This window comes from Mauremys mutica, chromosome 21 (genome assembly GCF_020497125.1).
Source record: "Mauremys mutica isolate MM-2020 ecotype Southern chromosome 21, ASM2049712v1, whole genome shotgun sequence".
In the NCBI taxonomy this organism is placed as follows: domain Eukaryota; kingdom Metazoa; phylum Chordata; order Testudines; family Geoemydidae; genus Mauremys; species Mauremys mutica.
In genome coordinates, this window is record NC_059092.1 from 12,938,006 (window position 1) to 12,952,260 (window position 14,255).

At 39.2% G+C, this 14,255-nt stretch overlaps 1 protein-coding gene across 11 annotated transcripts in view; it reads left to right on the forward strand.

The window, feature by feature from the left end:
• PRDM2 (PR/SET domain 2) overlaps positions 1-14,255 on the forward strand; it is a 129,961-nt gene that overhangs the window by 3,409 nt on the left and 112,297 nt on the right. For 2 of the 11 annotated variants that reach the window (XM_044995922.1, XM_044995927.1), the window contains exons 1-2: positions 548-617; positions 12,448-12,515. The exons of 5 other annotated variants lie outside the window; for them this stretch is intronic. The gene's annotated coding sequence lies outside the window, so the exon portion shown is untranslated. Of the gene's footprint in view, positions 1-518; positions 618-12,447; positions 12,516-14,255 lie in introns of those variants that run through there. 4 more of the 11 variants (XM_044995934.1, XM_044995933.1, XM_044995929.1 and 1 more) reach the window with 4 other exon arrangements.

Here is a 14,255-nt window from a genome sequence, read left to right on the forward strand (position 1 = left end):
TAGGGAGGGGGCACAGGCAGGTTTGGGGGAGTGGGGAGGAGGCAGAGGTACTTTGGGGAGTAGGGGAAGGACAGAGGCAGGGTTGGGGGGAGTCAGGAAGGGTTTTGGGGGCAGAGGTGGGTTTTGGGGCAATAGGGAGGGGGCACAGGCAGGTTTGGGGGAGTGGGGAGGAGGCAGAGGTACTTTGGGGAGTAGGGGAGGACAAAGGCAGGGTTGGGGGGAGTCAGGAAGGGTTTTGGGGGCAGAGGTGGGCTTGGGGCAATAGGGAGGGGGCACAGGCAGGTTGGGGGTGGGAGAAGTAGGGCAGAGGCAGGTCTGGGGGGAGTGGGAAGGGGGCTGGTAAAGTAGGGAGGGGGCAGAGACCGATTGGGGGGGCAGAGGCGGGTCGGGGTGCCCCGCAGGGAAGCTGGGCGATGCCTGGGGGCGGACGGGGGGGGCACTGGCTCGGGGTTCCCCGCTGGGCAGGGGGGGCCCGCTCCTCAGCGCCCCCCTCCTCTCGACGTCACTTCCGAGGCCGGAGACAAAATGGCGTCCGGCTGGTGCCGGAGCCTGGGGCTGCTCCGGGCCACTTAGAGCCGGGCCGGCCGCAGCGGGAGGTGGCGGCGGCGGCGGCGCAGGTAAGCGGGACCCGGCGGCGCGGCCCGCAGACGCCTCCGCTGCAGGGGGCTTTGGGACCCGGGCTGGGAGCCTCGGCACGGGGCCGCTGGGGGCGCCCTACCCGGAGCCTGGGGATGGGCCCTAGGGGGGAGCCCGGGGACGGCCCTGCGGTGGGAGGGGCGGTCAGGTGGGTCCCCTGGGGCAGCGCCGTGGAGCCGGCTCCATGGGATGATGCGCCTCGGCCGGGGCTGGTAGACGGGGGCTGCCGGCGGGCTCCGGGTTGTGTGTGTCAGCCCTGGGCTGGGGGCTGGGGGGAGTAAAGCCCCCCTCAGCCGTGAACCCCAACGTTGTGCCCTGGCGGAGGCGAGCAGGGCTCCTGGGGACACCCCCCTGCCCAGCGTGCTGGAGCCTGGAGGAGAGGGTCGGGGGCAGAGCCCTGACGGGTTGGGGGACGGTGGACGGAGTATTGTGCACAGGGGGGCAATGAGGGGTGGGAATCTATTGGGAAAGTGGCGCTTTCTTTGCGAAATAACGTTTTTGCTGTGGTCTGGGGTGTTCGGACCGATGTTGGAAATGCCCCAAACGAAGTATAAACCTCCTAAATGCAATGACAGTCCCCCCGGCCAGTTTGAACTTGCAAAAATAATAAACCTCATTCCAACACCTAATAATCTGTAGCCTACCCTCTCATCAAAGGCCATGACAATTGATGAGCCTTGCAGCCCACCTAAAGACCAAGAATCCAAGCTCTGTTTGACCTGGGACAAATTAATTTCAGAATTAAAGGCCTGGTTTGCTCATAAAAAAATTGATCGACCTAGCTACGTTGGTCCGGGATGTGAAATTCTTCGAGCACTGTGCGATGGAGTTGGGTTGACCAGACCATCACTGTAGATGCTGCTAAATTGGTTGATGAAGTAGTCCATCAATTTAGCTACCACCTTTTGGAGAGTTGTATGCAGACTCCTCACTGAAAATACCCTGTAATAGACTCTCTCGCACAAACCAGAGAACTCTTGCTTGGAGGTGTAGCAGTATCATTGGGGAGAGAGAAAGATGGTTCCTTCAGGTTGCCTCGAACACAAAACAGTTAAGGCTGTATAGATCAAAACTCCAATTCCAGACTGATCGAAGCCAGTGCAGGACACGGAGTGCTGGTATGATGAAATGTTCTCTTTGCAAAGCACTGTGTAATGAGCGGATAGACACATTCTGCACTAAAGTTTCCAAATGATCTTAAAAACTGTAGAGCGTACTGCAGGACTTCGATTTTGAGGGACAAAGAAAATGTCACATGCTTTCATAAGTTGCAGATGGAAAAAAGCTGCTTTTGTTAGTCACTACCTGAACATCCAGATGCAGCAGAGGATCTAATAACCTCCATATTCTGAATTTGAGTAATAAACAGAAGACATGCTTCCCCCTCTAGTGGAGCTGCTAACATCTCTCCAATTTGTTCTCCCAACTTACCAATGGTCTCTGTTGTTTGATTCAGCTACCAACTCTCATACAACTCCTGTTCTTGGCTAGTCATCCCTCTCGCCAGCTGAATCAGAGAAGATGGAGATGGTAGAGTAAGGTGCTGTCAGTGTCCAAAAGGCTCAATAGCTCATACCAACCTCTTCACACACCCTGCAAAGTCTAATGTTTACACAGTCTTTTCATTAAGATTTTCAAACTCACTACCACTGGTGTAGCTCTGCTGTTGTGAGCATTAGTAAAGCCTGACCTCCAGCAATTTAACTCCTGTGCTCTCTAGGCTTGCTCTGTGCAGGTGAGATGACAGTGGTTAAAACACTGGCGGGGGTCAACATTAGCACTCCCACTGTTGCTACTACAAGTGGAATTGCTGACAGCAGTGGTGGGTGATTTTAAGAAACAAAAGACCCCTCAGACACGCTGAATAGTAGGTATGACAAGATAGAACTCTGTGATGCCCTGCATGAAAGGCTTCAGGCTGATGGGTCAGCACTGTCCCCTGGGATCTCTTAGAATGAAAGGAATAAAGCAACCCTCTTTCTATCTTTGGCCACATGTCTACAATAACTGCCAAAACTTCAGGCTCAGCAACGTTGTAGGCAACTTTCATATGTAAAACAGCACACTTATTTTATCTTCCCCGTGATTTTCTATGATGGATGTGTTAGTGGGGAGACGAAGGTTTAAGTTCCTGGGAACGGGACTGTAGATGTACAGTTGCGCAGATGTGGGGATTTCTGAGAACAAGAAGCCTCTTTCAAGGGGGGCAGATGTGAAGGGGATGCTGTTTGTGTGTTTAGCTGAGGGTGACAGGTTTTCAGGAGTTGGACTGGACACCCTCAGTTCTTCCCTGTTCAGGAGTAGGAACTGTCCAGATAGAAACACTGGCTTTTGTTTTAAAAACTTGTATATGTGAGTTTTTATTGTTTAAAAAATAGGTAACACATGACTCTGCATGTGTGCAATGTATGTATGCATCATTGGAGTGAAAGAAACACACATGGACAAGTCTCCTTTATTTTGGCTTTCTGTACCATTTTTAGGCAGGGGATGAAAGTGAAAGATACAGCAGTAAATGAAAGTGAATCTAAATTTCTCTCAATAACTTCCTGGGCTTTTAAGATTTGAAATGGTTGATGAAGGGCTGATGCTCCTAGTCCCCACTCCTCTCCTTTGAAGTCAAATGTATAATTCACGGACAGTGAAGATCTCATAGAAATCTGTGTAAGAGCAGTATTGTGTCCTGGATTCTTTTCCCAACCTTCCTTTCCCCAGCACTATTGTGCAGATTGTGATAGGCCCATTAGTGTCAAATCTCCACTGCAGAAATGGCTGCGTTTCAGTGCTATATGCAGGTACTTACTGAAGCACTTAGGGATGAGAAGGAATGATATAGATGCACAATATTAAATATTGTGCCTTTCTAGGTGTCTTTCTACTGCAGACAGAAATGTGCAGGCTGCACATTGTAGCTGACAGGTGTAGTAAGATTGCTCTATATCCTTTCCAGGGGTATATAGACTCAGCTGGAAAAAAAAAATGAATGGTGCTGAAATTTATACATCAGATTTTTTCTTCAAATTTAACTTAAATCTTTTTCTATTTAGTTAGCATTGCTATTGTATTTAATGCTTTCAGATGTGTAATTTTAACACTCTTGTCTATTGTGCCCTTCTGGATCATGTTTTCACAAGCTTTACTAAATGGTTTAGGTACCAGTAACATTTTTATTCTTGTGCATCAGTATATTTGAGATATGTTTAAGATATACATTAACATTTTACCTGTCACAGGTCCTATTCAAAACACTGACTTTCTACGCATCATGGAAATATTTGTATATGAACAAACAATTCTACGGTATTATCAATAGGTTTCCTTCTGAAACATTATTTGTATTGTGCCTATTATTTCAATGCAGTACTCACCATTTTGGGTGCCCTACCTATAGCAGATTTTTTTGAGGCTGCTTTGAAGTGTGCCTTTGATGCACCTTAGGAGATCCCTACAGCACCGCTTCTTATTTCATGCTGTCTTTGTTCGATTGTTTAAAGGGCAGCCGTCAACTCAAAATTTAATAGTTAAAAAAAAAAGTTGCCATACCAATTTGTGGCTTGGAAATCACATTTTAACTAAATTTTTTCTCTGTTGCTATATGAAAGACTCATAGACGCAAAAGGGGGGGAGAACTGATTAACTATATAAAGGAAAGAGTGACACTGATCATGTATAATGTGCTGTAAAATCAATAATGTAAATATCTGAAAAAAATAGAAACATATTTGTTCTTTAATCTGTCAGTTACACTTAAATGCTGCTTGCAACAATGGTAGTCACATTTTTTCAGGCTGACGTGTAATTTTTAAGTTAACTGTGTTCCTGTAGATTTCTTTTGAATTGTATCTTTAAAACAAAAATGGGCTTCATGAAGCAAAGAAACTTTATTTATTTAGGGGGGTTATAGTCTTTAGGGTTTTTTTGTTTTGTGGTATTTAGAAAACATGGTTTAGAGGTTAGAGTAAGGGATTGGGAGCTGGGACTGCTGAAGTCAGTTCCCATTCTGTTGTTGACTTTTCTGTGTGACACAGGGACAAATCACTGAACTTCTCTGTGCCTGAGATTACCTGTCTAAAATGGTCATAATACTTATCTCAGGGGTACTGAGTATTAATTAATTGCTGATTATAAAGGGTTTTTTTGAGATTCTCTGATGAAAGACTAGATGAGCACAAAATGTTAACATTGTATTTGTAACATGTAAGCGTTAGCTTTTTGCTTCAGTTCTTTTCAGTTTTATTTTTCTCTATTGTGGCTGAGTATTGAATGTGTCCTAGTTTGTAGATTGCCACACAGGTAGGTAGTCAGGAAGAATGGGGAGCTTTAACCCATGATTACCTAGTTTGGGTAGTAATCAAACCCTAGTTTTAACACAGCTTTAAAGTGTGCAACTACACCGCTACCTTGATATAACGCCACCCGATATAACACGAATTTGCAGTGCTGGGGGGGGGAAGGGGGCGGCTGTGCATTCTGGTGGATCAAAGCAAGTTCAATATAACATGGTTTCATCTATAACGCGGTAAGATTTTTTGGCTACCAAGGACAGCGTTATATCAAGGTAGAGGTGTAGTCTGTTGTTTTCAATTTTCAGATCTTTGCTTATGTAATTGTCCTCTGACCTCTCCCTGACTATCCTATTACTTAGTCTACAATGGGAAGAAATTAGTTGTTGTGGAGAGCTTGATGTGTGGATGTGGTGAACTCAGGTTTTATTTTTGCATTGAAGATTTCTTAGCATGGTTATCTGTTAAAAGTATTTATTTAGGTTAAAGCAATTCACTTGATTACTTAATATACTGGTGCTAGTTGGGGTCCCCCAGGGTTAATGATGCAACAGTGGTTACTTATGGTTTCTGTAGGATCACTGATTGACTTTTGCATCCCATCTTCACTTTGTTTTTGTTCTGGCAGTCCGGAATGACTGAAAATGTCTTTGTAATTAAGCTCCCACAGACAGTGCTCATTGTTTCGATTTTTTTTTTGAAGGTCTGAATTTAAAAAAGCCTTTTAGAGTTAACATCAATTAAGATATTTCTAAAAGCCTTATTTCACTGAATTTGTTCAAAATTGTTATGTATGTTAAAAATACCTCATATTAAATAGTAGGAATAAAAATGGAAATGTGACTGTCCTTTTTCTTATTTAAAAATTTTGTGGTATAATTAAAATAAACAAAAACAGCTTTTCTGGTCACAAGTGGTGGAAAATCACACTGTATGACTTGAGTTCTCTTTCATCTTCTGTCACTGATTTTTAGTATGAGCTGGGGCAAGTCGTATAAACTGTCTGCACCCAGTTTTCAATGTCTAAAATGGGAGTAATCTTTTTCTGTTTTTCCTATCTATAAATTGGCGGTAGACATCCTTTTTTTGGATTAAAGAGTTTCCACGTGTACAAAGATGATTAATATTGCTTATATAATCCGAATTTACCCTATTTAGTTTAAACTTAGAACTTTTGCTAAAAATACTATAAAATCTAGATAAAAATATGGTCTGCAAATACAGTTTTTTATGCTGGGTGACTTTTTTGTTTATTTCTTAATTTTATTCCATCTGTGGTGTGTTTTTCTTTTTTAGTATAAAATATCTTTTAATCATAAACTTTGCAAGTACAATTCAGAACAAGGCCAAGGTATTTTGTCTGTAAATTAAGCCAGTGGTCTATTTCAGAGCTACTGCAGTGCTTTCTCTACTAAGAATGTCATGCATAGCTTCCTCAAAATAAATATAACTTGTTGACTAAGACTGAATGTTTCTAAACAGGTTTTTCTGAAACTCCAATCAAGGTTATGAGATGCAGCAATTCTTGTTTTACTTACAACTGTTTATTTTCCAGTCAATTTTGTAACTAGTGAAAGGACTTAGTAATTTTGTAGAATTGAATCTTGTGGCAGGTTTTGGTTTGAAGCAACTATTACTCAGCAATACTTGCTTTAAATTAGTTTTAAAAAAATTGAAATATTGCTGTATTAGTGAGAGTGCTACCTGGAAAATGCTTGGCAAACCCTTTCATTCAGGATTTCTTTGTATTTCAGGTGGACCTCAGGGGGGTATCTTTTTTTTTTTTAATAGACTTACTTAAAACTGTTTATAAAAAGCCTGAAGACTATTTTTAGGCTTGTGCATTAAGTTCAGAACCTACTGGTTTTTGTTTTGTTCTGTTTTGTTTTTGGTAAAGAACAATGTAGCAGGGATTCTTGTAGCCAACTTCCTCCCACCCACATGGTGAGTGAGAATTGGGAGCCAGGGCCTTTTACCAAACTCCTCTCTACCAATATGTGAGGTAAGAGTCCCATCCCACTCCTTTAGTTCCTGGGGAGTGCCTGTAAAAGGGCATGTCTCCCTAGGAGGGCCGAATAGCAGGGGCCATAATTTCTTTACTGCAGCTATCCAACTGACATCACCATCTGTTGGCTTTTGGTGTGTTTTGTTTAAAGGGGATTTGGCAATTTGTAGAGGAGCTGAAGTGACTGAAGCTGAAGGAGGGAATGGTCAGAAAAAAAAAAGGAATAATTAGGGACTGACTTATTGCTATCATAGGCTTTTTAATTACAATTACACTAGAAATATAAGATCTAAAGCAGAACATAAACAGGGACTTCTGGAAATAAAGCAAAACAATTAGTAATACTTATAAAATCATTGAAAATATTTTGATCTAGAAGAAGCTTATGATCGGAGTGGGGCAGAAGGATGATAGTGAACATATGAAAAGAACAAAAACAAAAAAACTTTTGGGCAGAGGCTAAAAAACCCCAAATAGAAAAAGTCATGAACTAAGTACCTGGACCAAAGTAAAATATAATAGATACATATTAATATAACAGAACATGAGCTTAGACGTGTACTAAGCATCCTGACTGCTTTCCCTGTATGTTGCATCGATTTTCTCCTCTCATCTTCTGTCTTGTCTTTTGAGATTGTAAACTCTTTGGGGCAAATATCATAGTGTCATGTTTGAAAAGTGCCTAGCACTTTGCAGGTGGTACCACAGAACAGATAAACAGTGATAATTTTGGCTCTGATGCATTCTCCACCAGAGAGAGAGAAAAAATAGCCCTCAAGTATAGTGCTTCTGTAGGAGGGATAAAAATGTGATTCCCTGAAGGAATTAGTCTGAACAATATTATAAAACAACATTTCAGCAGAGGATACAGAATTTACAGTGAAACTGTCTTTTTAGTTTAATTTATCCAGATGTTCATTCAATAGTTATATTTATACCTTCCTTGAAATGGTTAGTGGGAACAGTTCTTCTTTATCCAGATAATTTTAAGGATTTCTGGGGTTAATGAGCTAGAGATCAGTGCTTTTCTCATACCACTTGTCAGTTTGCATTGTGTAAAATAAAAATAAAGCAATTCCCCTCCCCGCCCCCCCCAAACAACCCACAAACAAACAAAACCCACCCAGAACCCTAATTGGAACTCTAGTTTTTAGACATGTATTTAGTTTTGAGAACTTTGCACTGCAGTGTTTTGCTACAGAAGCACACAATATGAAACATACTGTATAAAAGATTATGCACCCCCTCAGAAGAAAAAGGGCCTGTTTGCTCAAACTGCTTAATTGGAGACTTTCCCTCTGATGTTTAACCACATACAGGGCCCTCAGTCTGCCTTCTCTGTGCAGGGGATGCAGTGCTCCTACTGAGGAAAAATTGATGATATTCTACGACATTCTCCACTTTTTTCCCCCTTTTTTAAATTTAGCAACAGTGAGTGAGATGTTGGCACAACCGCCCATGCCACTGGACTTCCTATTAGAGCAGTGGTTCCCAAAGTTTAACAACCCATGAACCCCTTTCACTAAAATGTCAAGTCTCGCGAACCCCCTCCTAAAAATGAATATTTCTAGGGATTTTCTCCTTTACCTGAGTATAAATTATAAAAGCAATGATCTTGGAAATACAAAATTTGTTTTATGACATGCTTATTACACACTATTTATTATTATTTATCATTACAGTATTTTTAATACATTATGAAAATAGCAACACTCTTCCAAGATCTCACTTTCGTAGCTTGTATCACTTTGAATAAGCCTGTTTCATGAAGGAGTATCAGATGTGAAACAGCATGAAGGTGTTTAAGAAGCCAACTCAGAGTTCCTCCTACACAAGCATTCAGGTCTTGAACAGTCCAGGCAAACAACGCACAGTACAACAAAGCTTAAACTGGTTCTTCATAATAATTTTAAAAACAATACTAGCTGCCTATTTAATTTAAAAAACAGCAAAAAATATCCACCTCCCTTTCCATTTCTTATAAGGAGTCTTGAAGTTTAAATCTCCACAGTGTGATAGATATGCTTGCTTTGATCTGCTTAGCCCTTGGAAGTCCAGGGGCTCCAGGCTGCTGGCCCCATGCTGCCCGGGATCCCTAGGGACAGCTCTGTCCGCCATTAGGGAATTTTTTCCCAAGAACCCCCTGTAACATTTCACGAACCCCAGTTTGGGAACCACTGCATTAGAGCATTGTGGGGGTGGGAAGAAGAGAATATTATACCTAATGTGCAACTAATAAACGTGAAACAATATCTGAGAATACTGCAAATTTTGGGGCAGTCTCGTCATTCTTTATCATTTATAAGGTTTTATTGAAAATACAAACCTAGCCAATATTACTCATTTTAAGAATAAACAAACAAGAAAAACTACGAAGTTGAGAAATAAATTTCTTCATAAAGCAGCTATCTTATAATGTATTGGAAAAAACTCTAAGCCTAGGTAACAATTAAGTTAAAAAAAAGATTTAAAAACAATTTTGTTGGATTTTCTCAACTGAGGCAACTTAAGCTTCCATCTGGAGTTTCTTAACTATTCCTTGGTTCAGAAATCCCCTGAATTGTAAAACAGATACTGCTTGTTGAGGATACTCCTCAACTAAGTCATATTATCATTATTTCATTTTTGCATGTGGATAGCTTTAGTCTGCAAGGCATCGTTCACACAAGAGAACAGTCTCTGCCTTGAAGAGCTTGCAGTTCAGGTTGGTTACTTCAGTAGTATGCAAAATTGTCACTTTGGAGAAGGGAGGGCAAAAAGCCTTATACTTGGCATTCATGATTGGTCTTGGGTCTGGGAAGCAAAACACCTTTGTGCCCTGTATTATATCATGCTCATTATAGGATTTTACCCTTCTTTGGGGTGGGAGTTGTGAATAGTAGTTTTAACAGATTTTACATTTTTTTTTACTTAGTGTTGTAAATGATGTGATATTAAAAGAAAATAAATGTTCACATCCTCTTAAAAACACAAACGACTGGCAAAGAGGTTGCTGTTTCAAGCTTTTGTGAGTGGCCTGGGTGAAAGTTAAAGGGAGCAGTTAGAGATGATACATAGAAGAAAGTAGGAGGGGAATGTAGGAAGAAATGAAAGAAGAGGTGGGAACAGGCACAGAATTAAAGAGGCTTGAAGGTAAGGACAAATGGTTATGTCCAGTGTAGAAGGAGAAGAGAGGCTGGTTTTCCTTGCAGTTTCCAAATAGTGGGTCAAATTCTGATCTCAATGAAACCAGTGCAAAGCTAGAATAACGCAACTGATTAATTTATACTGGTGTAACTGAGAGAAAAATTTGGTCTAACCATACTTCACAATCTTCTTTTGCATTGATGAGCCCAATGTTTTAAAAAGAAAATGATTGTTTGGGCATGGGTGTTTCACCTTCTTCCTTACACATTTTTACAGTTGAGCCTGTGTTTAGTTTTCTAAAAGTTCCTTGTGGTAAGAGGGTCTTCATTGAAAGATGGAAAAACAACCAGCATTAAGGTCAACCAACAAAACATCCTAGTCTGTCTTTCTGTTTCCTCTTATTCTATATGGTTGGGAGTGTAAAGTTTAAATGATGCTTCTGAGAATGTTTAAAAGTTAAACTTCAGAGGGAAACTCAGTATTGAATTGAGCCTTGAAATTTGTGCTGAATTGTTTAATGGGGAGTTTGGGGGCATTCAACACTTAAATCTAGCCTTAACTCAATTCTAAGTTTCTCTTTGCAATTCACCTTTTACGTGGCTTTTAAAAATTAAGGGGTGTCACACATTCTTCCTAGATCTAGTGGAGAGAACATTTCAGTCATATGGCCATAATGGAAAATAATGGTGGACCATAGTAATTTTTATTGACAATACAGTGGAAAAATAAATAGTCAAGCCTTTTTTGCACAGTAATGGTTTGACAATAAATATGTTTCTGATGCACTGTAATTTTATGGTAATTTAACACTGCTCTGATTATTTAGCAGAATGATTTGGGAAGCAGTCATGTAATGAATCAGTTCACTTTGATCTCTCAGTATCATTTTATGGCAGTAGTATGCTCCTCTTGGTAGTGCAGTGGATTTAAAATCTCACAGGCTGCATTAGATAGGGTTATATTGCTGTAACCTAGTGTGAGAATAGTGATTGCTGTAGTCTTCAGCAGTTAATTTATTTTATCAATGTTGCTGGGAAAAGTGAAGAGATAATACCTCTTAGTCAGAGGGCAGTTGTAATTGCAGCTACTAAAGAATGTGAAAATTGTTAATTTAAAGATAGGTGGCTGGAGAAGGGGCATATGACAATTACAGATGTGTTCACTGATTGTTTGCTACACTGTTGTTAATATCTTGCCATGTAATGGAGATAGAAGAAATGTTAAATAATCCGTGTGTGTGTTACTAGTAGAGAGAATTTTTTTCCATCTAGTGAACAAAGGCAAATATATAATATACCAAAGGTTTGTACATTTCACAGTTAATGTCTAGGCAGGCTGTTCTGCAGTATTGAATTATTTCTTTTACTTGTGTTTTTAGATGGAGGCGAGCATTATTATTTAATTCTTAAGCCATGCTGCCTTGTGTTTCTGCCATGTTAATTTTTATGTATTGGCAGCACCCTTTCTTCTGCTAGTCATTGCAGTGATTGCTTAATGCTAATCAGAGTACATGGACTGTTACATTTAAGGAATTACATGTTAAACAAAGGACAAGTTATAGAATGTCACTTCTGGTTTGAGGAATTTATGATGTTGGTATCAGGTTACGGCTTCCTTAAATATTTTCCAGTTTTTAATGCTTGCATTGTATCAGTTTGCCAGCAACGTTTGATCAGTTGTTTTTGATGAAAGACTGAAATCTACTGAGCAGGTACTGTAGGTTTATCCTATAATAAATATAACGATTTAAGATATTTTTCAAGCATACAGCTTAACCAGTAATGAATACAATATTAATTTTAACCTTAATCTTGGAATCATTCGTATATCTGGCCTGTATAAGCCTTGCCTTTCATAATTACAATGTATTTGAAGTTTTCTTGATTTGATCGGCCTGTTGCAGTTATCCTATCTGCTGATCAGCAGCATCAAATGGGTAATACGGAGTTTTTAAAACTTGAAAGTGACTCTTAAACCCCTTTTGGAAGTTGCAATTTTATTTTTATTAATAAAGATATTTTATAAGGATCTGGGATTTTTTGGTTTCTTTGCAAGTCATTTAACAACCGCCTGGAGAATTAACTAAGATGGCCATTAAATGTCCAGAAAACTGTCCAGGTGGTGAACGGTATTGCTTTCATTATAGCTGTTTATTGTAAAGGAATCTGGATGTCCTTCCAAATTCCGATTAGATCATGTTAGTACTTGTTAATGATTATGTATTCTCGCATCTAGCAATAGTATTATTGGAAATGAATGTTATGAACATGAATTAGCAGAAATAGAATGTTTGAGATGCAGCCATGATTTAGAGGACCATAATTGATATGGCTACACTACTGGAAATGAACAAAGTCTCGAAAGTGTCCAATGTCTGAATATTATATTCTGATCTAGGTTATTGACCGAGCTTACCTGGTGGATACAACTGTATGTTACTGTTGAACGCAACAAATGAAAACACTGTGAGCTAAAATATTTTACCTCTTCCAAATCTGTTACAGCAGTTGATTTGAGCTTTTTCCATAGTAATAACACAGTTGTAGTCGAACATTTTTAAATATTTCCTTTTAGTATGTTTATGCTAATCTCTCTGAATCTGGTATGTCAGGAGTCTCATGAACATAAATAAGGGTGATGTGATTTCCTTTATTTTTTTTAATTTATGTAATGATTTGTGAATTTAGTCCAAAAATTACCATATATATGGCATAAAAATCATTTCAGGGTAAAAATCAATTATTAAAAAAATCCAATTTTTTTATTTAAATTGGATTTTTTTTGTTTTTTCCTCAAAAAGCATTTTATCTAAAGATAGTTCTAATTAAGATGCATTATAGCTAAAAGTTATCTCATCATGGAATAGGGTTTATAAATTCTAATTCTATAGTATGAGACAATATATTAATGAAATGTAAATTTTGTAAATGAGTTCCAATAGTTCATGGATTAGGGACCCAATCTTATGAGGTTCCAGGGGCTTCTGTATAGATTATTTAGGTTAAACTATCTATCCACTGGGACTCAGTGCTCAGTCTAGAAGATACCATCAGAGATGCTTAGTTTTGCAGTTCTCAAACTGTGGATTTGTGTCTCCAGAGATTATATGCTTGTTAACAGCAAAAATGTTTTAAAATAAATAAATATATAGAGGTGAGAAATAACAGACCTCAACCCTGTTGTCTATCTGCAAATTTGTGTACATAGAGTCAATCCCTTACCTCTCTCTAAAAGTTGAAAGTTTCAAAAAGTTCAATGAATAGAAGATTGTTGGGGGCGGAATAGATCTAGACGAGGAGAAGGCGTCTGGAGATAAATGTGAGAAGCAAGGGACAGGCAGTAGAAACAAAAGTGAAACTCTTTGAGCAGCATATTCAGAAGTTTTGAGGTCTTTCTGAGCGTAGGCTTCATTGATTTGAGATCTGCCATACCATTCTCTCGCTAGAAGGGAAAACCTATAATGGCAGCAGGCCATAAAAGAGACCCAGTTTGGGAATAAGAACCATTCAAGAAATATGTTTGCTGATGATGTTTTAAAGAAAGTCACACCAGTGAACTGGTGGAAGTCACTTAAGCACTGGATTCAGAGACGGTTGAAGTGATAATTTCACTTTTAACAGCAGTAGCTTCTTCTGCTGGTGTAGAAAGAATATTTTCTTCCTTTGGACTAATTCATTCCAAATTGAGAAATCGTTTGGGACCTGAAAAAGCAGGAAAGCTTGTTTTTCTTTTCCAGATTATGAACAAACAGGAAAATGAAGGAGAAGACAACTGAGTTAGCTGCAGAAGCCAATATTTTAAGTTTCTCATGTTGACCTGGCTGACATAGTCAATTTAATTTTGGTTTTTTTAAAAAATATATTTCATTTAACTATTTTTGTTAAAAACAATTTTAACAAAAACAAATCTGATTTTAAAAAACTTGAATGTTTAACTAAATTCAAAAATTCATATGCTTTGTTAAAATAATATGTTTGCTGTTGAAGTGAAAAATCCAGAATACATAACGTTGTTTTAGTTAACTAAAACAATGTAAATGTCTGTCTGGTGATGTTCTCCTCCTAATACAGCATGGCAAGAAAATCCTCCAAATATTAATGATTAACCTGTTGAATTGGAGATAGTTCACCTCCCAATTACTTCATAAATATCTGCTTCAATTACCTTTGGTAAATGAAATAATCAAACAATCATTCATTTTGTGA